At 43.7% G+C, this 25,423-nt stretch overlaps 1 protein-coding gene across 7 annotated transcripts in view; it reads right to left on the bottom strand.

Moving 5' to 3' along the window:
- LOC112225299 (tensin-1) overlaps window positions 1–25,423 on the bottom strand; it is a 291,328-nt gene that overhangs the window by 237,942 nt on the left and 27,963 nt on the right. The gene's annotated exons all lie outside the window — the stretch shown is intronic.

The raw sequence follows: 25,423 nt of genomic DNA, 5'->3' as shown, positions 1-25,423 counted from the left end.
CCAGGAATCCCAGTTCCACGATAAATGTTTGATTTGTTCGATAAAGTTTATCATTTATGTCCAAATAGCTTCTTTTGTTAGCGCGTTTGGTAAACAAATCCAAAAGCGAGTTCAGGTCCAGCCGAAAAAGTTACAAAAGTTATGTTACTGCCCGTAGAAACTTGTAAAACTAAGTATAGGATCTTTAGGATGTTTTTATAATAAATGTTCAATAATGTTCCAACCGGAGAATTCCTGTCTGTAGAAAAGCAATGGAACGAGAGCTCACTCTCTCGTGACCGCACCTCAGAGCCTGTGGCACTCTGCCAGACACCTGGCTCAATCCCCTCTCATTCGCCCCCACTTCACAGTAGAAGCCTGAAACAACGTTCTAAAGAATGTTGACATCTAGTGGAAGTCTTAGGAAGTGCAACATTACCCCACTTACACTGTATATTGGAATGGCAAAGAGTTGAAAAACTACAAACCTCAGATTTTCCACTTCCTGGCTGGATTTTTCTCAGGTTTTCACCTGCCATGTGAGTTCTCAAAAACAGTTTTAGAAACTTCAGAGTGTATTCTATCCAATACTACTACTAATATGCATATATTAGAATCTGGGACAGAGTAGCAGGCAGTTTACTCTGGGCACCTTATTCATCCAAGATACTCAATACTGCCCCCCTGTCACCAAGAAGTTAAACAGGTTAACATTCACAAGAACGCAGGGCCAGATGGATTACCAGGATGCGTACACAGAGAATGCATTGACCAGCTGACAAGTTTCTTCACTGACATTTTCAACCTCTCCCTGACCCAGTCTGTTATACCTACATGTTTGAAGCAACCACCACAGTCCCTGTGCCCAAAAACACCTGTCTAAATTACTGCCGCCCCATACCACACACATTTGTAGCCATTAAATGCTTTGAAAGGATGGTCATTAACACCATCATCTAAGAAACCCTGGACCCACTCAAATGCACATACTGCCCAAACAGATCCACAGATTCCATCCTCAAAACGTTGCCAACCAAATTAAAGCCACTCTAAGTGACTGTATTAACATCCTTTGTGTCTCAACAGCTGTCCATGCCAGAGTCTTTGTGGGCGACTTTCCGCATTGCTGAATCTGTAATGTCTTGAAAGCCTGTTTCTAAAAGAAATCTCATTCCACACATCTTTTGACCCCAAACCATTAATTTACTCAAACAGTCACAGAGTTGACTAAGCTAACATTGTTAACAGTTATAGATGCCCTAAAATCTGTCAAATTCATAACAGACATTAATTAGCGTATCATTTCTTGGAAGCAACTCTTAAGCTTTAGTTAGAGGGCATCTATTTCCTGTAAATTGGGTGCTATTCACACACATCTTCCCTCACAGTAAGAGTCAACTCTATTTTTTTTCGTACCTTTATTTAACTAGGCAAGTCAGTTAAGAAAAATTCATATTTCCAATGACGGCATAGGTTAACTGATTTGTTCAGGGGCAGAATGACAGATTTTTACCTTGTCAGCTCAGAGATTCGATCTTGCAACTTTTCGGTTACTAGTCCAACGCTCTAACCACTAGGCTACCTGCCACCCCAATCATGTAACCTCTATTGCACACCACACAGCCTTTTCCCACCTGGACAAAAGAAACAACTACATCAGAATGTTGTTCATTGACTATAGATCAGTGTTGAACACCATAGCTCATCACTAAAATAATGTCCTTGGGACTGAACACCTCCCTCTGCAACTTGATCCTGGACTTCCTGATGGGCCGCCCCCAGGTGGTGAGGGTAGGCAACAAGACATCCACCACACGGACCCTCAACATGTGGGCTCCTCAGGGGTCCCCTCCTGTACTCCCTGTTCATCTATGACTGCTTGAAAGTGCACGACTTCAACATCATCATCAAGTTTGCCAACAACATGACGTGGTGGGCCTGACCACCAACGACGATGAGACAGCCTATAGGGAGGTGGTCAGACAGCTGGCAGTGTGGTACTAGGACAACAACCTCTCCCTCAATGTGGGCAAGACAAAGGAGTTTATCATTTCTTTCCATTATTATTATTATTACTTGTATTCTGCATTGTTGGGAAGGGCCCATAAGTAAGAATTTCACTGTGGGTGTACACTTATTGTACAAGAAGGATGTGACAATGAACATGAACAATGAACAATGAACAATAACAATGAATTTTATTTTATTTGATAAATTTAATAGTTTTCCTTGAGTGTATTTTAACAAATCTGATATTTAGTTTGTCCAAAGTGTTGGAATACACGTGAGATCAGTTATACTGTACACTCAGACATGGTAGCATAGCAGGAAGATCGGACTGCCGTCAACCAAGAGGTTTTGACTTCAAATCCCAGGTGAGGACATGTTGAATAATAATTATGGTATAAATAAACAATCAAAATGTACGTCAAAGTGTGTCAAATATGTATATGAAAACACTTTGATTCTCGAGATATCCTAACGACTAATTCTGATTTGCAGGGCATCGCCTGTGAAATCTCATGTTAAATACACTAGTTGACCAAAAGTACGTGGACACCAGCTGGTTGAATATCTCATTCCAAAATCATGGGCAATAATATGGAGTTGGTCCCCCCTTTGCAGCTATAACATCCTACACTCTTCTGGGAAGGCTTCCCATTAGTTGTCAAAATCAAATCAAATGTTATTGGTCACATACACATGGTTAGCAGATGTTAATGAGTGTAGCGAAATGCTTGTGCTTCTAGTTCCGACAGAGCAGTAATATCTAACAAGTAATCTAACAATTCCCCAACAACTACCTAATACAAACAAATCTAAAGGGCAATTGACAATATGTACATATACTGTAAGTATATGGATGATTGTTTAAAGTGACTAGTGATCCATTTACTAAAGTGCCGAGCGTCCATGATTGTGGTGTGAACATGTAGTGGCTCGGGTGGTTGTTGTCCTTGATGATTTTTTTGGCCTTCCTGTGACATCGGGTGCTGTAGGTGTCATGGAGGGAAGGTAGTTTGCCCCCGGTGATGCGTTGTGCAGACCGCACCACCCTCTGGAGAGCCTTGCGGTTGAGGGCGGTGCAGTTGCCATACCAGGCTGTGATACAGCCAGACAGGATGCTCTTGATTGTGCATCTGTAAAGGTTTGTCAGGGTTTTGACAAATTTCTTCAGCCTCCTGAGGTGGAAGAGGCGCTGTTGCGCCTTCTTCACCACACTGTCTGTGTAGGTGGACCATTTCAGTTTGTCTGTGATGTGGACACTCGGGTACTTAAAACTTTCCACCTTCTCCACTGCTGTCCCTTCGATGTGGATAGACGGTGCTCCCTCTGCTGTTTCCTGAAGACCACGATCATCTCCTATGTTTTTTTGACGTTGAATGAGAGGTTGTTTTCCTGACACCACACTCCTAGTGCCCACACCTCCTCCCTGTAGGCTGTCTCGTCGTTGTTGGTGATCAGGCCCACTGTGTCATCTACAAACTTGATGATTGAGTTGGAGGTGTACATGGCCACGCAGTCATGGGTGAACAGGGACTACAGGAGAGGGCTGAGCACACACCCTTGTGGGGCCCCAGTGTTGAGGGTCAGCAAAGTGGAGATGTTGTTTCCTACTTTCACCACCTGGGGGCGGCCCATCAGAAAGTCCAGGACCCAGTTGCACCCAGGGCCTCCAGCTTGATGATGAGCTTGGAGGGTAGTATGGTGTTGAATGCTGAGCTGTAGTCGATGAACAGCATTCTTACATTGCTATTCTTTTGTCCAGATGGGATAGGGCAGTGTGCAGTGTGATGGCGATTGCGTCATCTGTGGACCTGTTGGGGCGGTATCCAAACTGAAGTGAGACTAGGGTGGCCGGTAAGGTGGCGGTGATATGATCCTTGACTAGCCTCTCAAAGTACCTCATGATGACAGAAGTGAGTGCTAGTCATTTAGTTCAGTTAACTTTTCCTTCTTGGGTACAAGAACAATGGTAGCCATCTTGAAACATGTTCTGACATGTATAGCGAGCGATTGAATATGTCCGTAAACACACCAGTCAGCTGGTCTGCGCATGCTCTGAGGACATGGCAAGGGATGCCGCCTGGGCTAGCAGCCTTGCGAGGGTTAACAAGTTTAAATGCTTTACTCAAGTCAGCCACGGAGAAGGAGAGGGAGGATGCAGTCTTTGTTAGCGAGCCACGACCGTGGCACTGTATTATCCTCAAAGCGGGCAAAGAAGGTGTTTAGTTTGTCTGGAAGCGTGACGTTGGTGTCCGTGACATGGCTGTTTTTGTTTTTGTAGTCAGTGATTTCCTGTAGACCCTGCCACATATGTCTCGTGACTGAGCGTTTGAATTGTGACTCCACCTTGTCCCTGTACCGGCATTTCGCTTGCTTGATTGCCTTGCGGAGGGAATAACTACACTGTTTATATTCAGCCATATTTCCAGACCTCTTTCCATGGTAAAATGCAGTGGATCGCGCTTTCAGTTTTGTGCAAATACCACCATCCATCCACAGTTTCAGGTTAGGGTAGGTTTTAATAGTCATAGTGGGTACAACATATCCAATGCACTTCTTTATAAACACACTCTCCTAGTCATCGTATAGGTCAATGTTGTTCTCTTAGTTTGACAGGAACATTTTCCAGTCACAGTCAAAACAATTTTGAAGCGTGGCTTCCGATTGGTCAGACCAGCGTTGAAGGGCTCTCGTCCTGTTTGAGTTTCTGCCTATAAGACTGAACGAGCAAGATGGCGTTGTGGTCGTATTTGCCGAAAGGAGGGCGGGGGAGGGCTTTGTATGCATTGCGGAAGTTAGAGTAGCAGTGGTCGAGAGTATTAGTCTGTGCAAGAATTCTTTTGGTAGGTAAAATGGCTGGCATTTGATTGTAAGGAATTCTAAGTAGGGTGAGCAGGACATGAGTTCCTGTATGTTGTTATGATTACAACATGAGTCGTCAATCATAAAGCATACACCCCCGCCCTACCTCTTCCCAGAGAGGTGTTTATCTCTGTCGGCGTGATGCGTGGAGAAGCCTGTGGCTGATCCGATTCCGACAACATATCCCGAGACAGCCATGTTTCCGTGAAACAGAGAATGTTACAATCTCTGATGTCTCTCTGGAAGGCAACTCTTGCTCGAATTTCGTCTACCTTGTTGTCAAGAGACTGGACATTGGCGAGTAGTATACTCAGGAGCGGTGAGCGATGTGCACGTCTACGGAGCCTGACCAAAAGGCCACTCCGTCTGCCCCTTCTGCAGTGCCGTTGTTTGGGTTGGCCACTGGGATCAGATCCATTGTCCTGGGTGGTGGTCCAAATAGAGGATTCACTTCAGGAAAGTCAAATTTCTGGTTGTAATGTTGGTAAGTTGACGTTGCTCTTATATCCAATAGTTCTTCCAGGCTGTATGTAAGAAGATTTCCTGTCATTACAATGTAAGAAATCATAAAAAATAATTTTAAAAACTATACTGCATAGTTTCCGAAAAAATGCGAAGCGAGGCGATCATTTCTGTTGGAACCATTTGACACGAAGTTGGAACATTGCTGCGAGGACTTGCTTCCATTCAGCCACAAAAGCATTGGTGAAGTCGGGCACTAACTTAGGGAGATTAGGCGTGGCTTGCAGTCAGCGTTCCAATTCATCCCAAAGGTGTTCGATGGGGTTGAGGTCAGGGCTCTGTGCAGGCAAGCCAAGTTCTTCTACACCATTTCTGTATAGACCTCACTTTGTGCACGGGGGCATTGTCATGCTGAGACAGGAAAGGGCCTTCCCCAAACTGTTGCCACAAAGTTGGAAGCACAGAATTGTCTAGAATGTCATTGTACACTGTAGCGTTAAGATTTCCCTTCACTGGAAGTAACGGGCCTTGTCCGAATCATGAAAAACAGCCCCAGACAACTATTCCTCCTTCACCAATCTTTATAGTTGGCACTATGCATTCGGGCAGGTATCAAATCCAGATTTGTCAGATGGTGAAGAGTGATTCATCACTCCAGAGAATGCTGCCCACTGCTCCAGAGTCCATTGGCAGTGAGCTTTACACCACACCAGCCAACACTTGGCATTGAGCATGGTAATCTTAGGCTTGTATGTGGCTGCTCGTCCATGGAAACCCATTTCATCAAGCTCCCTACGAACAGTTCTTGTGCTGACGTTGCTTTCTGAAGCAGTTTGGAACTTGGTAGCGAGTGTTGCAAACGAGGACAGGCAATTTTTACAAGCTTCAGCTCTCTGCGTTTCCATTCTGTAAGCTTGTGTGGCCTACCACTTCGTGAATGAGGCGTTGTTGCTCCTAGATGTTTCCACTTTGCAATAACAGCACTTACAGTTGACTGAGGCAGCTCTGACTTGTTGGAAAGGTGGACATTGAATGTCACTGAGCTCTTCAGTATATCCATTATAATGCCAATTTCTGTCTATGGAGATTGCATGGCTGTTGGTCTATTTTATACACCTGTCAGCAATGGGTGTGGCTGAAATAGATGAATCCACTAATTTAAAGGGGTGTCCACATACCTTTGTATATATAGTGTATATCCACACTGAAACGTGTGAAATCATGAGGTTTTTCTCCATAAGGGAGGGTATCATCCATCTATCACCATATTGTTCTGTTAGGAAGGGAGACAGCAAAAATTACTTCATTGTTGATTAATGGAAGGATATAAAGCTCTAGATGACTCCCATGGGAAAATTAAGCAAGGTGTCTACGATTCACATGGTCTGCATAAAAAAGCCCACATTTTCCCTATATAGTGCACTACTTTTGGTCATTTGGCCATAAAAGTTGTTAGTGGGAATTTAGCCTTGGAGCGGTCACACAAATACAAGGCGCAAGCCACTACCTTCTCTCAAAAATAACCACATCATCTCTCACCATCTTGACAGTGTCACCATCTGCTGGCCAAAGACCACAGGTTCTCTGTTTTCCAGGTTTCCATCCTCCAATCTTTGTCATTTTATACAGATTATCTCTCGCCACTGTCTGGTTTTTTCTCTCCATTTCTCTCACACACAATCATGGATGTCATGGTTTTCTAATTTCCCATTACTTACTTCTGAGGCAACTCAGTGCATCAAGTAATATGCCTCAATTCAGACACATTTTGTTGTCAACTTCCTTATAGGGTACTTTTGTGACAGTGATCTTGAGACTAAGATCAACACGCTCCCTTGGAACTGAATCAGACAGCAGCTTTCTGGAAGAAGAAAACAGGAGAGACACTTGTATTGTTTTGTCTAGATGTGAGGTCCCAGCTTGACAGCGGCCATGGAATGTAAATTCTGTGTTTATTTTGCATTCCTCTCTTTCTTTCATGTCTGTTCCTCTTCAGTCCGAGCATCAGTATATCGCCCGACCTCAAATAATAACCTAACGCCAGACTTCAAATAAACACGGCATCACTCACGTCTCAAGTAGATAAAACTGTAATGGAAACAAATGTTTGCCCAGTCTCTGAGCAAGTTCTGGGGAAAAGAGGCCTCAATCAGTCATCTCAATTTGCTTGAGTTCTGGTGAAAAAGATGTCTGCAGTTTTGTCAACAATACATAGACGTCTCAGAGCCTATAGGGATGGGAGAATGAGCATAGAGAGCCACACAGTGACCAAGTGCATTGAAAAAGGGTGCTGTCAAAAAGGCATCTAGTCTGGTCCTCCTTAACCAGTCTTTTCAGATTGAAGTTCAGGACAAAACACATTGGGGAAAAAAACATGACAGAAACTACATTTCCATCCAGTTTTTATGCGAGTCATACCGTATAAAAAAACAACAACATGACAGCTGTGACTGAAACAGGAAGTTTCAGTACAATTTTCTAAATGCCGACAGATGATTTGTTCGTTCGACATGGTGGGATATTTTTGTGTCTGTAAAATGAAGTATGCAATAAATGGTAGTGGAAACATCATTATGCACAAATATGTATATAATAAAACATCAGCGCCACGCGATGTGCTGTCTATGACTCGGGAAACCATACAGTTCATTAGGCTACAGATGAAATAAGTTACGATGAACTTCACAGGATGGTGAAAGTGGACGGTTGTGAGCTTGATGCTCCTTTCCAATAAATATTGAGGGTCTTATTCTGGTGACACGGTGATCAAATCAAATCAAACTTTATTTGTCACATGCGCCAAATAGAACAAGTGTAGACCTTACCGTGAAATGCTTACTTACAAGCCCTTAACCAACAGTGCAGTTCAAGAAGAGTTAAGAAAATATTTACCAAATTTACTAAAGTAAAAAAAATAATAAGAAAAGGTAACACAATAAGAATAACAATAAAGAGGCTATAGAGGAGGTACCAGTACCGAGTCAGTGTGCAGTGGTACAGGTTAGTTGAGGTCATTTCTACATGGAGGTAGGGATAAAGTGACTTTGCATAGATAATCGATCGACGCTTGACTGCCGTTTGACAAACACAAATAGTCTCCTTCTTATCCATAATAATCTGATCATGCACAACCTACTTGCACTGTATCTGTGATCTGTTGGCTAGAGCACACGTGCCAAGACCAGAGTGGGCACATATGCTATTTACCGCATGTCACGTGTGCTCCCTCTCCGGCCTCTAGGTAACCAGGCTGCTCGTGATGGAACACACCTGTCACCATCGTTACGCGCACTTGTGCGTCATCACTCCCCTGACTACCTTCCCTATGTATGTCCTTTGGATGTACTACCTTTGGTAGTGACATATGCTGATTTATGCTGATGTTATGCTGATTTATGCTGATTTTAGAATATTTACATGAAAATCTATCGCAATTGGATGGAAACCTAGCTACAGCCTTGAAATATTGCTGTGGTCAAAGTCAGTTTTTGATTCCCATTATCTACTGAACAAAAATATAAACGCAACATGTAAAGTGTTGAGCCAATGTTTTATGAGATGAAATAAAAGATCCCAGAAATGTTCCATATGCACAAAAAGCTTATTTCTCTCAAATGTTGTGCACAAATTTGTTTACATCCCTGTTAGTGAGCATTTCTCATTTGCCAAGCTAATCAATCCATTTGACAGGTGTGGCATATCAATAAGCTGATTAAACAGCATGATCATTACAGAAGTGCACTTTGGGACAATATAAGGCCACTTTAAAATGTGCAGTTTTGTCACACAACACAATGCAACAGATGTCTCAAGTTTTGAGGGAGCGTCCAATTGGCATGCTGACTGCAGGAATGTCTACCAGAGCTGTTGGCAGAGAATTTAATGTTTGTTTCTCTACCATAAACCGCTTCCAACATCGTTTTAGAGAATTTGGCAGTACATACAACCAGCCACACAACTCCTGACCAAGTGTAACCACGCCGGCCCAGGACCTCCACATCTGGCTTCTTCACCTGCGGGATCGTCTGAGACCTGCCACTTGGACAGCTGATGAAACTGAGGAGTATATCTGTCTGTAATAAAGCCCTTTTGTGGGAAGAATAAAAAAATTATACCCTCCCAGCCCACCCATGGCTGTGCCCCTGCTCATGTGAAATCCATAGATTAGTGCCTAATGAATTTATTTAAATTGCCTGATTTCCTTATATGAACTGTAACTAAGTAAAATCATTGAAATTCTTTCATGTTGCGTTTATGTTTTTGTTCAGTACATTGTCACATTTCAACTGATCTGACAGATAACTGGCAAACACTCATTGGATAGCTAAAAGAAGTTTGGCTACAATATGCTGTCCTAACATTCAAAAATGTTACCAAGGGGACATCGTCCACTGAACCTCCTTTCATCCAGAAAAGAGTCAGAGTTAATCTTGCGAATGTGTTTTGTGGAGGCAGAATGAGTATTTATTAAAATCTAAATGTGCACAAATCTTGTCTGCTTGGTGGCTGAACCAGTCTTAAAATCAATCCATATGAAACAAAAGGCATGGATGCTAACAACGCTAGTTCACACACTGAATGCTGAATACTCTCTGTAGGTAGCTAGTGTAGTGAAGTTCTACCTAATCCACAAAGTAGTTTTCATTAGTGATGCACCGATCTGACATTTTTGGCCGATACCGATATCCAATATTTTCCTTGCCCCAAAAACCGATACTGATACCTAATATATACAGTGGGGGGAAAAGTATTTAGTCAGCCACCAATTGTGCAAGTTCTCCCACTTAAAAAGATGAGAGAGGCCTGTAATTTTCATCATAGGTACACTTCAACTATGACGGACAAAATGATGAAACAAAATCCAGAAAATCACATTGTAGGATTTTTTATGAATTTATTTGCAAATTATGGTGGAAAATAAGTATTTGGTCAATAACAAAAGTTTATCTCAATACTTTGTAAATGTATAATAAATAAACACACACACATGTCTAAGGCACTGCATCTCAGTGCAAGAGGCATCACTACAGTCCCTGGTTCGAATCCAGGCTGTATCACATCCGGTCATGATTGGGAGTCCCATAGGGCGGCACACAATTGGCCCAGCGTCGTCCGGGTCGCCATTGTAAATAAGAATTTGTTCTAAACTGACTTTCCTAGTTAAATAAAGGTTACTCACACACAAACCACATTGACTAAAAAGTTATTTTGTTGGCATTCACGTATGTCCCCATTACCAGTAAAGCATAATCAAAACCTATTTCTTTCACTTACTTGCTGTGCTGTTTCGTTGTTCATTTGTTTAGACCACTGAGTGTGCGTTTCAATAAGCATTTCTCTACGGCTGGCCATGGTTTCCACCTGGCTACCCCAAACCCGGCCAACAACTTTTCACCCCTGCAGCAACTGGCCCAAGCCATCAGACAGCTGATGTTCTGAAAGAGCTACAAAATCTGGATCAATTCAAATCAGCTGGACTAGACAATCTGGACCCTCTCTTCCTAAAATTATCTGCCGCCATTGTTGCAACCCTTATTACTAATCTGTTCAACCTCTCTTTCGTATCGTCTGAGATTCCTAAAGCAGCCACAGTCATCCCCCTCTTCAAAGGGGGAGTCACTCTAGACCCAAACTGTTAAAGACCTATATCCATCCCGCCCTGCCATTCTAAAAGTCTTCGAAAAACAAGTGAACAAACAGATCACCGACCATTTCGAATCCCACCGTACCTTCTCCACTTTGCAATCTGGTTTCCGAGCTGGTCACAGGTGCCCCTCAGTCACTCTAAAGGTCCTAAACGATATCATAACCACAATCAATAAAATACAATACTGTGCAGCCGTCTTCATTGACCTGGCCAAGGCCGGCAGACTCAACAGCCGTGGTTTCACTAATGACTACCTCGCCTGGTTCACTAACTACTTCTAAGATAGGGTTAGGTGTGTTAAATCGGAGGGCCTGTTGTCCGGACCTCTGGCAGTATCTATGGGGGTGCCACAGGGTTAAATTCTCGGGCCGACTCTTTTCTCTGTATATACATTTGAAGTCAAAGGTTTACATACACTTAGGTTGGAGTCATTAAAACTAATTTTTCAACCACTTTCTTCTAAACAAACTATAGTTTTGGCAAGTCGGTTAGGACATCTACTTTGTGTATGACACAAGTAATTTTTCCAACAATTGTTTACAAACAGATGATTTCACTTATAATTCACTGTATCGCAATTCCAGTGGGTCAAAAGTTTATATACACTAAGTTGACTGTGCCTTTAAACAACTTGGAAAATTCCAGAAAATTAAGTCATGGCTTTAGAAACTTCTGATAGGCTAATTGACATCATTTAAATCAAATCAAATCAAATTTTATTTGTCACATACACATGGTTAGCAGATGTTAATGCGAGTGTAGCGAAATGCTTGTGCTTCTAGTTCCGACAATGCAGTAATAACCAACAAGTAATCTAACTAACAATTCCAAAACTACTGTCTTATACACACAAGTGTAAGGGGATAAAGAATATGTACATAAAGATATATGAATGAGTGATGGTACAGAGCGGCATAGGCAAGATACAGTAGATGGTATCGAGTACAGTATATACATATGAGATGAGTATGTAAACAAAGTGGCATAGTTAAAGTGGCTAGTGATACATGTATTACATAAAGATGCAGTAGATGATATAGAGTACAGTATATACGTATACATATGAGATGAATAATGTAGGGTATGTAAACATTATATTAGGTAGCATTGTTTAAAGTGGCTAGTGATATATTTGACATCATTTCCCATCAATTCCCATTATTAAAGTGGCTGGAGTTGAGTCAGTGTGTTGGCAGCAGCCACTCAATGTTAGTGGTGGCTGTTTAATAGTCTGATGGCCTTGAGATAGAACCTGTTTTTCAATCTCTCGGTCCCAGCTTTGATGCACCTGTACTGACCTCGCCTTCTGGATGATAGTGGGGTGAACAGGCAGTGGCTCGGGTGGTTGTTGTCCTTGATGATCTTTATGGCCTTCCTGAACATCGGGTGGTGTAGGTGTCCTGGAGGGCAGGTAGTTTGCCCCCGGTGATGCGTTGTGCAGACCTCACTACCCTCTGGAGAGCCTTACGGTTGTGGGCGGAGCAGTTGCCGTACCAAGCGGTGATACAGCCCGCCAGGATGCTCTCGATTGTGCATCTGTAGAAGTTTGTGAGTGCTTTTGGTGACAAGCCGAATTTCTTCAGCCTCCTGAGGTTGAAGAGGCGCTGCTGCGCCTTCTTCACGATGCTGTCTGTGTGGGTGGACCAATTCATTTTGTCTGTGATGTGTATGCCGAGGAACTTAAAACTTGCTACTCTCTCCAATACTGTTCCATCGATGTGGATAGGGGGGTGTTCCCTCTGCTGTTTCCTGAAGTCCACAATCATCTCCTTAGTTTTGTTGACGTTGAGTGTGAGGTTATTTTCCTGACACCACACTCTGAGGAACCTCACCTCCTCCCTGTAGGCCGTCTCGTCGTTGTTGGTAATCAAGCCTACCACTGTTGTGTCTGCAAACTTGATGATTGAGTTGGAGGCGTGTGTGGCCACGCAGTCGTGGGTGAACAGGGAGTACAGGAGAGGGCTCAGAACGCACCCTTGTGGGGCCCCAGTGTTGAGGATCAGCGGGTTGGAGATGTTGTTGCCTACCCTCACCACCTGGGGGCGGCCCGTCAGGAAGTCCAGTACCCAGTTGCACAGGGCGGGGTCGAGACCCAGGGTCTCGAGCTTGATGACGAGCTTGGAGGGTACTATGGTGTTAAATGCCGAGCTGTAGTCGATGAACAGCATTCTCACATAGGTATTCCTCTTGTCCAGATGGGTTAGGGCAGTGTGCAGTGTGGTTGAGATTGCATCGTCTGTGGACCTATTTGGGCGGTAAGCAAATTGGAGTGGGTCTAGGGTGTCAGGTAGGGTGGAGGTGATATGGTCCTTGACTAGTCCGTCAAAGCACTTCATGATGACGGAAGTGAGTGCTACGGGGCGGTAGTCGTTTAGCTCAGTTACCTTAGCTTTCTTGGGAACAGGAACAATGGTGGCCCTCTTGAAGCATGTGGGAACAGCAGACTGGGATAGGGATTGATTGAATATGTCCGTAAACACACCAGCCAGCTGGTCTGCGCATGCTCTGGGGGCGCGGCTGGGGATGCCGTCTGGGCCTGCAGCCTTGCAAGGGTTAACACGTTTAAATGTTTTACTCACCTCGGCTGCAGTGAAGGAGAGGCCGCATGTTTTGGTGTCAGTGGCACTGTATTGTCCTCAAAGCGGGCAAAAAAGTTATTTAGTCTGCCTGGGAGCAAGACATCCTGGTCCGTGACGGGGCTGGTTTTCTTTTTGTAATCCGTGATTGACTGTAGACCCTGCCACATACCTCTTGTGTCTGAGCCGTTGAATTGAGATTCTACTTTGTCTCTATACTGACGCTTAGCTTGTTTGATTGCCTTGCGGAGGGAAGAGCTACACTGTTTGTATTCGGTCATGTTACCGGTCACCTTGCCCTGATTAAAAGCAGTGGTTTGCGCTTTCAGTTTCACGCGAATGCTGCCATCAATCCACGGTTTCTGGTTTGGGAATGTTTTAACCGTTTCTACATCTTCAACGGGAACGACAAATCATGTTGTTGTCTGACGCAATACGAAACATATCCCAGTCCACGTGATGGAAGCAGTCTTGGAGTGTGGAATCAGATTGGTCGGACCAGCGTTGAACAGACCTCAGCGTGGGAGCTTCTTGTTTTAGTTTCTGTCTGTAGGCAGGGATCAACAAAATAGAGTCGTGGTCAGCTTTTCTGAAAGGAGGGCGGGGCAGGGCCTTATATGCGTCGCGGAAGTTAGAATAGCAGTGATCCAAGGTTTTGCCAGCCCTGGTTGCGCAATCGATATGCTGATACAATTTAGGGAGTCTTGTTTTCAGATTAGCCTTGTTAAAATCCCCAGCTACAATGAATGCAGCCTCAGGATGTATGGATTCCAGTTTGCAAAGAGTCAAATAAAGTTTGTTCAGAGCCATCGATGTGTCTGCTTGGGGGGGAATATATACGGCTGAGATTATAATCGAAGAGAATTCCCTTGGTAGATAATGCGGTCGACATTTGATTGTGAGGAATTCTAAATCAGGTGAACAGAAGGACTTGAGTTCCTGTATGCTTTTGTGACCACACCACGTCTCGTTAGCCATAAGGCATACGCCCCCGCCCCTCTTCTTACCAGAAAGATGTTTGTTTCTGTCGGCGCGATGCGTGGAGAAACCAGCTGGCTGCACCGACTCCGATAGCGTCTCTCCAGTGAGCCATGTTTCCGTGAAGCAAAGAACGTTACAGTCTCTGATGTCCCTCTGGAATGATACCCTTGCTCGGATTTCTTCAACCTTGTTGTCAAGAGACTGGACATTGGCGAGAAGTATACTGGGGAGTGGTGCACGATATACCTGTCTCCGGAGTCTGACCAGAAGACTGCTACGTTTCCCTCTTTTACGAAGTCGTTTTTTTGGGTCGCCGGCTGGGATCCATTCCGTTGTCCTGGGTGAAAGGCAGAACACAGGATCCGCTTCGCGAAAGTCATATTCTTGGTCGTACTGATGGTGAGTTGACGCTGCTCTTATATTCAGTAGTTCTTCTCGACTGTATGTAATGAAACCTAAGATGACCTGGGGTACTAATGTAAGAAATAACACGTAAAAAAACTAAAAACTGCATAGTTTCCTAGGAACGCGAAGCGAGGCGGATATCTCTGTCGGCGCCGGAAGTTCAAAGTCAATTGGAGGTGTACCTGTGGATGTATTTCAAGTCCTACCTTCAAAGATGCTGGAGGAAACGGGTACAAAAGTATCTATATCCACAGTAAAATCAATCCTGTGTCGACATAACCTGAAAGGCCGCTCAGCAAAGAAGAAGCCACTGTTCCAAAACCGCCATAAAAAAGCCAGACTACGGTTTTCAACTGCATATGGGGACAAAGATCGTACTTTTTGGAGAAATGTCCTCTGGTCTGATGAAAAAAAAATACAACTGTTGGCCATAAGGACCATTGTTATTTTTGGAGGAAAAAGGGGGAGGTTTGCAAGCCGAAGAACACCATCCCAACCGTGAAGCGCAGGGGTAGCAGCATCATGTTGTGGGGGTGATTTGCTGCAGGATGGACTGGTGCACTTCACAAAATAGATGGCATCATGAGGTAGGAAAATTATGTGGATATATTGAAGCAACATCTCAAGACATCAATCGGGAATTTAAAGCTTGGTTGCAAATGGGTCATCCAAATGGACAATGACCCCAAGCATTCTTACAAAGTTGTGACAAAATGGCAACAAAGTCAAGGTATTGGAGTCACCATCACAAAGCCCTGACCTCAATCCTATGGAAAATGTGTGGGCAGAACTGAAAAAGCGTATGTGAGCAAGGAGGCCTACAAACCTGACTCAGTTACACGAGCTCTGTCAGGAGGAATGGGCCAAAATTCACCCAACATATTGTGGGAAGCTTGAAACGTTTGACCCAAGTTAAACAATTGAAAGGCAATTCTAGTGAGTGTATGTAAACGTCTGACCCACTGGGAATGTGATGAAAGAAATAAAAGCTGAAATAAATCATTCTCTATACTATTATTCTGACATTTCACATTCTTAAAATAAAGTGGTGATCCTAACTAATCTAAAACAGGGAATTTCTACATGGATTAAATGTCAGGAATTGTGAAAAACTGAGTTTAAATGTATTTGGCTAAGGTGTATGTCAACTTGCGACTTCAACTGTATCAATGATGTCGCTCTTGCTCTCTCTGCTATTAAATGCAAGTAAAACTAAATGCATGCTCTTCAACCGATCGCTGCCCGCACCTGCCCACCCGTCCAGCATCACTACTCTGGACGGTTCAAATTTAGAATATGTGGACAACTACAAATACCTAGGTGTCTGGTTAGACTCTAAACTCTCCTTCCAGACTCACATTAAGCATCTCCAATCCAACGTTAAATCTAGAATCGGCTTCCTATTTAGCAACAAAGCCTCCTTCACTCATGCTGCCAAACATACCCTCGTAAAACTGACGATCCTACCGATCCTTGACTTCGGCGATGTCATTTACAAAATAGCCTCCAACACTCTACTCAGCAAACTGGATGCAGTCTATCACAATGCCATCTGTTTGGTCAACAAAGCCCCATATACTACACACCACTGCGACCTGTATGCTCTTGTTGGCTGTTCCTCACTACATATTTGTCGCCAAACCCACTGGCTCCAGGTCATCTATAAGTCTTTGCTTGGTAAAGCTCCGCCTTATCTCAGCTCACTAGTCACCATAGCAACACCCACCCGTAGCACGCACTCCAGCAGGTATATTTCACTGGTCATCCCCAAAGCCAACACCCCTTTGGCCGCCTTTCCTTCCAGTTCTCTGCTGCCAATGACTGGAACGAATTGCAAAAATCGCTGAAGTTGGAGACTAATATCTCCCTCACTAACTTTAAGCGTTAGCTGTCAGAGCAGCTTACCGATTGCTGCAGCTGTACACAGCCCATCTGTAAATAGCCCATCCAACCAACCAACTACTTACCTTATCCCCATATTTGTTTCTGTTTTTCTGCTCTTTTGTACACCAGTATTTCGAATTGCACATCCTCATCTCCACATATATCACTCCAGTGTAAATTGCTAAATTGTAATTACTTCGCCACTATTGGCCTATTTATTGACTTACCTCCTTACTTAATTTGCACACACTGTATACAGATTTTTCCATTGTATTATTGACTGTACGATTGTTTATCCCATGTGTAACTCAATTAGTTTTTGTCACACTGCTTTGCTTTGTTTTGGCTAGGTTGCAGTTGTAAATGAGAACTTATTGTCAACTGGCCTACCTGGTTAAATAAAGGTTAAATAAAAAATAAAAAATAACTAAAGTGGCATAATTCTACAATTTGTATTCATTTGCATAACTGTCAATGACATACTTTTATTTTGAAGGCAAACCGCAAATTCCACTATTTTGCCTAATCCAAGCTACCAAGCTAAAGCTAGCTACCCCAGAAGAAAATTATGCTATATTACCTATGCAATATTGTAAACAGATCGTTCGTGGCCGGTGTTTGCAGACTTTTTTGTACAGCATTAAGAGTGCTACTGTATCTTTTTGACACGCAAATACCCAAACAGCGTTCCATAGTATGTATGTTGTGAAGCTAATAGCAGTGGCGCTATTACTGTGTAACTCCGGTAGGGCAACATCTGAAAAATATCGTACTTGGTAGTGTGTACCGGTGCTCGACCAGTCAGTGAAAGCCAACATCACCCACGACAGAGAAAGGTTGATTGTCAAGGGGAATTAATTCAATTATCTTGGCTTTAATAGATTTCACCTTTGAGTTGTCTCGCTGAGATTTTCTTACGCTTTCAAATGACTGCTCAACTTGTTGACTGCTCGATCCACACAGCAGACATTGTGGGCTAGGTTAGGAACGCTGTGTGCACATTGAATTTTACCTGGTGTCATTACGTCATGTCCCTACGTTATATATGGTGCATACCTAGCTTTGTATCTTTGACATCGTTTTTTTACATCAACGTTAAACTTGATTTCAGGCCGATACCGATGTTGGAATTTTAAGCTAATATCGGACGATTCCGATATGTTCACCGATATATCGTGCAACCCTAGTTTTCATGATATCTGTTCTGCTGTGATTAGCTTGTCAAGTTCTACAGCACAGCTGACTGCTCTCTGCAATGTTATCGTGTTGGTCAAATGTTACAAATCCTCTAAACATCGAGGGCATTATCACTTTTATACAACGGGTTACCAACATATTTTAAAAAATGTTGATTAATTTATTCATACTATTTCATCCTTCCACACATCGAGGGTTGTTACCCAAGCCGGCTGGTCATTTGTTCTATTGGTTTGGTTGCTAGAGACGCGGCCCAGTCGCTCAACCTTTTTGTTCTGTATCTATGGATGCAATCCAGTCGTTCGTTCTAAATGTTCTAAATGTTCTAAATGTTGCCATACTGGTTGGCAACGTTCTTATCCCTTCCTTGCTAGCCAGCCAACTACGGCTAACTTACAGCCAGAATAACAGCAAAGTAGCTGCATTTGCATTTATTTAAGCCGTTTTCTAAAGACATTTATTTGGATACATCCATGACAATGAGCTAACGAGGCACGATTTCGCCTGTCAGAACTGTTGTTCAGTGGAGCTAGCCAACAACACAGCTAACACAACCACTTCAAACTGAAGCTGGAAAGACTGCAAACTAGCTGCACTTTGTTTCGTTTGACCTTTTTTCAACTGACACTTCTTTGTATATATCCATAAAAACTGATTCATGATTTCGACTGGCTGAGGAACGCTGCCTACCTGTCTGTGTCGTCCCGGTCCCCGACACCTTCTTTACTATGGGACAGCTGGAGATCGAATTTGAATTTTGAAACAATTTTACAGATGTCGGAGACACAGACAGCAAGATTTATACAAATCCTCGCTGTCGAAAAGGAAATATTAGTCTAAAATGGATGGAACAGTAAATAGGCATTTTAACGTCATAGATTTAGCCGGTGGGAACTTGTGGAATAGACACCTGCTGGAATGCGGTTTTACCCAATCAGCATTCAGGATTAGACCCACCCGTTTTAACTACTGAGAGCAGATACATTTTCAGAATTAGGAACTAGTAACCCCATGGTGGTGGGATCTGAAAACAAGACTCCCTAAATTTTATCAGCATATCGATTGCGCAACCAGGGGTGGAAAGACCCTGGATCATTGTTACTCTAACTTCCGCGACGCATATAAGGCCCTGCCCCGCCCCCCTTTCGGAAAAGCTGACCACGACTCCATTTTGTTGATCCCTGCCTACAGACAGAAACTAAAACAAGAAGCTCCCACGCTGAGGTCTGTCCAACGCTGGTCCGACCAAGCTGACTCCACACTCCAAGACTGCTTCCATCACGTGGACTGGGAGATGTTTCGTATTGCGTCAGACAACAACATTGACGAATACGCTGATACGGTGTGCGAGTTCATTAGAACGTGCGTTGAAGATGTCGTTCCCATAGCAACGATTAAAACATTCCCTAACCAGAAACCGTGGATTGATGGCAGCATTCGTGTGAAACTGAAGGCACGAACCACTGCTTTTAATCAGGGCAAGGTGTCTGGTAACATGACTGAATACAAACAGTGCAGCTATTCCCTCCGCAAGGCTATCAAACAAGCTAAGCGCCAGTACAGAGACAAAGTAGAATCTCAATTCAACGGCTCAGACACAAGAGGCATGTGGCAGGGTCTACAGTCAATCACGGACTACAGGAAGAAACCCAGCCCAGTCACGGACCAGGATGTCTTGCTCCCAGGCAGACTAAATAACTTTTTTGCCCGCTTTGAGGACAATACAGTGCCACTGACACGGCCTGCCTTGCTCCCAGGCAGACTAAATAACTTTTTTGCCCGCTTTGAGGACAATGTGCCACTGACACGGCAAAAACATGCGGTCTCTCCTTCACTGCAGCCGAAGTGAGTAAGACATTTAAACGTGTTAACCCTCGCAAGGCTGCAGGCCCAGACGGCATCCCCAGCCGCGCCCTCAGAGCATGCGCAGACCAGCTGGCCGGTGTGTTTACGGACATATTCAATCAATCCCTATACCAGTCTGCTGTTCCCACATGCTTCAAGAGGGCCACCATTGTTCCTGTTCCCAAGAAAGCTAAGGTAACTGAGCTAAACGACTACCGCCCCGTAGCACTCACATCCGTCATCATGAAGTGCTTTGAGAGACTAGTCAAGGACCATATCACCTCCACCCTACCTGACACCCTTGACCCACTCCAATTTGCTTACCGCCCAAATAGGTCCACAGACGATGCAATCTCAACCACACTGCACACTGCCCTAACCCATCTGGAGAAGAGGAATACCTATGTGAGAATGCTGTTCATCGACTACAGCTCGGCATTCAACACCATAGTACCCTCCAAGCTCGTCATCAAGCTCGAGACCCTGGGTCTCGACCCCGCCCTGTGCAACTGGGTACTGGACTTCCTGACGGGCCGCCCCCAGGTGGTGAGGGTAGGCAACAACATCTCCTCCCCGCTGATCCTCAACACTGGGGCCCCACAAGGGTGCGTTCTGAGCCCTCTCCTGTACTCCCTGTTCACCCACGACTGCGTGGCCATGCACGCCTCCAACTCAATCATCAAGTTTGCGGACGACACAACAGTGGTAGGCTTGATTACCAACAACGACGAGACGGCCTACAGGGAGGTGGTGAGGGCCCTCGGAGTGTGGTGTCAGGAAAATAACCTCACACTCAACGTCAACAAAACTAAGGAGATGATTGTGGACTTCAGGAAACAGCAGAGGGAACACCCCCATCCACATCGATGGAACAGTAGTGGAGAGGGTAGCAAGTTTTAAGTTCCTCGGCATACACATCACAGACAAACTGAATTGGTCCACTCACACAGACAGCATCGTGAGGAAGGCGCAGCAGCGCCTCTTCAACCTCAGGAGGCTGAAGAAATTCGGCTTGTCACCAAAAGCACTCACAAACTTCTACAGATGCACAATCGAGAGCATCCTGGCGGGCTGTATCACCGCCTGGTATGGCAACTGCACCGCCCTCAACCGTAAGGCTCTCCAGAGGGTAGTGAGGTCTGCACAACGCATCACCGGGGGCAAACTACATGCCCTCCAGGACACCTACACCACCCGATGCTACAGGAAGGCCATAAAGATCATCAAGGACATCAACCACCCGAGCCACTGCCTGTTCACCCCGCTGTCATCCAGAAGGCGAGGTCAGTACAGGTGCATCAAAGCTGGGACCGAGAGACTGAAAAACAACTTCTATCTCAAGGCCATCAGACTGTTAAACAGCCACCACTAACATTGAGTGGCTACTGCCAACACACTGTCAATGACACTGACTCTACTCCAGCCACTTTAATCATGGGAATTGATGGGAAATGATGTAAATATATCACTAGCCACTTTAAACAATGCTACCTTATATAATGTTACTTACCCTACATTGTTCATCTCATATGCATACGTTGATACTGTACTCTATATCATCGACTGCATCCTTATGTAATACATGTATCACTAGCCACTTTAACTATGCCACTTGGTTTACATACTTATCTCATATGTATATACTGTACTCGATATCATCTACTGTATCTTGCCTATGCTGCTCTGTACCATCACTCATTCATATATCCTTATGTACATATTCTTTATCCCCTTACACTGTGTATAAGACAGTAGTTTTTTTGGAATTGTTAGTTAGATTACTTGCTCGTTATTACTGCATTGTCGGAACTAGAAGCACAAGCATTTCGCTACACTCGCATTAACATCTGCTAACCATGTGTATGTGACAAATAAAATTTGATTTGATTTGATTTGATTTTGATGTACTGTCAGTTAATGACTCATGGAATCCAATGGAAGTTGCATTTCTCTCCACATCAAAGAGCCTCCATAGGGTTAACCCAGGCCACATTTCATGATAACCTGCTCAACTGATGCTCTCTAATGAGGTTTCCGCAACATGATTAAACTGGTGATGGAACTGGCAGGCACAGGTGTCTATCGTTACTCATCTATTGATCTGGCTATACAACTGTGAGGGAAACCAATAGGTGAATGCTTGGATACTCTCAGCATTCTCCCCGGCCCTCAGATGTCCTTTTCTGCCACTATGCAACACTTGGGCTGTCCATAACATCACAATGATTTGTCTCATGGGCATTCAGGATATGCAAAGACCCTGTCAGTGAAACATAGCTCCAGAGCAAATACACACATAGCAGAAGCCTCCCTCTGATCTTTCCAGCAGTCATACAAAACGGCTAGATTAACTTCATAAGAAACAATCTGTCTATTGTGTGCCAGAATAAACCTATGATTATTATTGACTTGTATTTATTCAGGGGAACCCAATTGAGACCAGTCTCATTTACAATGGTGCCCTCAGGACAAAAATACTGCGACAATAAAAATATACAGTACCAGTCAAAAGTTTGGACACACCTACTCATTCAAGGGTTTTTCTTTATTTTTACTATTTTCTTCATTGTAGAATAATAGTGAAGGCATCAAAACTATTAAATAACACATATGGAATCATGTAGTAACCAAAAAAGTGTTAAACAAATCTAAATATATTTTAGATTTTTCAAAGTATCCACCCTTTGCCTTGATGACAGCTTTGCACACTCTTGGCATTCTCTCAACCAGCTTCACCTGAAATGTGTTCCAACAGTCTTGAAGGAGTTCCCACATATGCTGAGCACTTGTTGGCTGCTTTTCCTTCACTCAGCGGTTCAACTCATCCCAAACCATCTCAATTGGGTTGAAGTCAGGTGATTGTGGAGGCCACGTCATCTGATGCAGCACTCCATCCCTCTCCTTCTTGGTCACATAGCCCTTACACAGCCTGGAGGTGTGTTTTGGGTCATTGTCTGGTTGAAACCAAATGATAGTCCCACTAAGTGAAAACCAGATGTGATGGTGTATCGCTGCAGAATTCTGTGGTAACCATGTTGGTTAAGTGTGCCTTGAATTCTAAATAAATCACTAAAATCACAAAACTTTTGACTGGTACTGTATATATTTAAATATATATATAATAAGAGCAAAGCGGGAGATGTAAGCAACCCATGTGAAGTATTTCAGGGTTCAATGAGCGGATTTCAACCTATGTGACATATTATTTGATTAGGAATCTCATCCATTGTTACATAGGGAGTGGCAGCATGGCAGCCTCACTCAATAAACTGGGATCAGTGAATACAACATGGCACTTGTGCAGTAATTAGAGCAGAGTGTTGGGTTTCTATTCGCCCCAGCCTAAAAAAGAATGATGTCAAGGATTCTAGAATGAAGCCATGACAGAATGTCACTTGCATACAAGTGTAATTCTGATAATGTATGCCTGTTCAATGCATCTGTAATGCTTCAATGATTCAAATATGAAACTAAAATAGACACAAAACTGAAATCAGGAAACTAAGAAGTCAAAAACGTGGTGTACAAGGGCCCTACTTTTACCACCTTACCCACTGGGCACAGATGTCTATCCTACGTTGGTTCAAATTAATTTAATTGAAAAGACCTTGATAACATTAACAATTAACAACAATAACATTGATTTAACTAGTGTGTGCCCAGTAGGTACTCACTGTGTCCTTCATTAAGCTAACTGTGTGACACACAAACAAATTAAACCACATGAAAAACATTCATTTCCTATAGACATCGACTGTGGCCGTACAAGGGCTGTATTTTTACTGGACAAACACTTGGTGGCTAAATTCTATGACCGTAGCTATATACTTAATGCCTCACAGTACACTGACACATAGCATTGCCGTGCAAATACCTATGCAATTCCAAATTCCTCGGCTGTGGAATGTGGAAGTGTGCAAACCTTTCCTTTAAAGAAATAGTGAGGGCAAGTCGGCTGCAATGATCTGCCTCGGCTTGTTACGAGCTTTGGCGCGAAATGGAGAAGAGAGCAATCCAGGGCTTTTCTTCCTGTGTGTATTCAGAGCAAATGCAGCATGTCAAATAGGGGGATTTATTACTTCCCCGGCAAAAAAAGTATCCCGATGATGTGAACATGATTGGTCGACCTGGGCAGTCCAGCCCAGCTTTGCTCCGCTGTAGCACTAATTATCTCCGGAGCCCAATGGCATCCCAGTGAAGCCAAGGAGACCCCAAAGAGACCCCAAGACAAGAGAGTGACCAGTTTGATCGACAAAAGCCACATTGGAGGCTATTAGGAGAATGTGAAGCGCCCTAGGAGAGCTCGGCTCCCTGTCCATCTCCCTGATGTGTTTTGAGCCGCTACAAAAGCGGCAGAGATGGGACTTTGTAGGCGTTCTGGGTTGCCAAGAGCGAACACCATGTTGCCTTGCCAAGTATTAAGAAAGAAGACAAGAAAATCCCCACAGCAGAGAAATGTCAACAAAACTGCAGAATAAAGGCTACATTCATCAGGCCCACAAAGAGATGGAGCTGGATGAAAATGGGGTAAAGAGGGGTGCATTATGTGCCTCTCATGCCATAAGCTTCAGTGTAGAGGTGTTTAAGTTAGGCCTCCCTTTTACATTCCCATAAGGGGGCGGCAACCGTGACTCTGGGAAATACAGTTACCCCTTGCCTTTAATCTATCATTCTCACTGTCATTCCATCCTCAAAACGTTGCCAACCAAATTAAAGCCACTCTAAGTGACTGTATTAACATCCTTTGTGTCTCAACAGCTGTCCATGCCAGAGTCTTTGTGGGCGACTTTCCACATTGCTGAATCTGTAATGTCTTGAAAGCCTGTTTCTAAAAGAAATATCCGTCCATCTCATTCACACATCTTTGACCCCAAACCATTAACTTACTCAAACAGTCACAGAATTGACTAAACTAACACTGTTAACAGTTATAGATGTCCTAAAATCTGACAAATTCATAACAGACATTAATTAGCTTATAATTTCTTGGAAGCAACTCTTAAGCTTTAGTTAGAGGGCATCTATTTCCTATACATTGGGTGCTATTCACACACATCTTCCCTCACTGTAAGAGTCAACTCTGTAGTCCTTTGCGCTACCCTTCCTAGCACTTAGTGTTCCCTGTAAGAAGTCTAAACATTGCTTTGTTGCATGCAATATTAGTCGATAGCTTTTTCTCCTCTGCAATCTAAAGTCAGAGAGGGCTTACCATGGCATATTGCTTGATGGGTGTATATTAAATGGAAGGTATTACTGTATTTTTTCAAGTTTGGTATGACAGTGAAATCCAATGACACATTGTAGAACGGACTGGTGTTGTTTCCCGAACAGAATTTTCTTGAAGGAACACCTTCAGAGACTTTAGTTGTCCATCCTGTATGTAAGACGGGCAGGGAGCCTAAATCAAATGACTCCACAAAGGTAGCAGAGGAGTAAGACACTCGGAAAGGGGTGAGCGCTCTGATCTTCATTAGAAAGCTAACAGCACTTGTTTTATCTGCATTTATAGTGATGTGATGTGTGTCCATTCTCACCAGCCTGTGACTACATTCTCTGTCTCATCCCCTCTTCATGGAGG

This window comes from Oncorhynchus tshawytscha, linkage group LG26 (assembly GCF_018296145.1).
Source record: "Oncorhynchus tshawytscha isolate Ot180627B linkage group LG26, Otsh_v2.0, whole genome shotgun sequence".
Classification (NCBI taxonomy): domain Eukaryota; kingdom Metazoa; phylum Chordata; class Actinopteri; order Salmoniformes; family Salmonidae; genus Oncorhynchus; species Oncorhynchus tshawytscha.
This window is presented reverse-complemented; position numbering and strand designations above follow the sequence as displayed.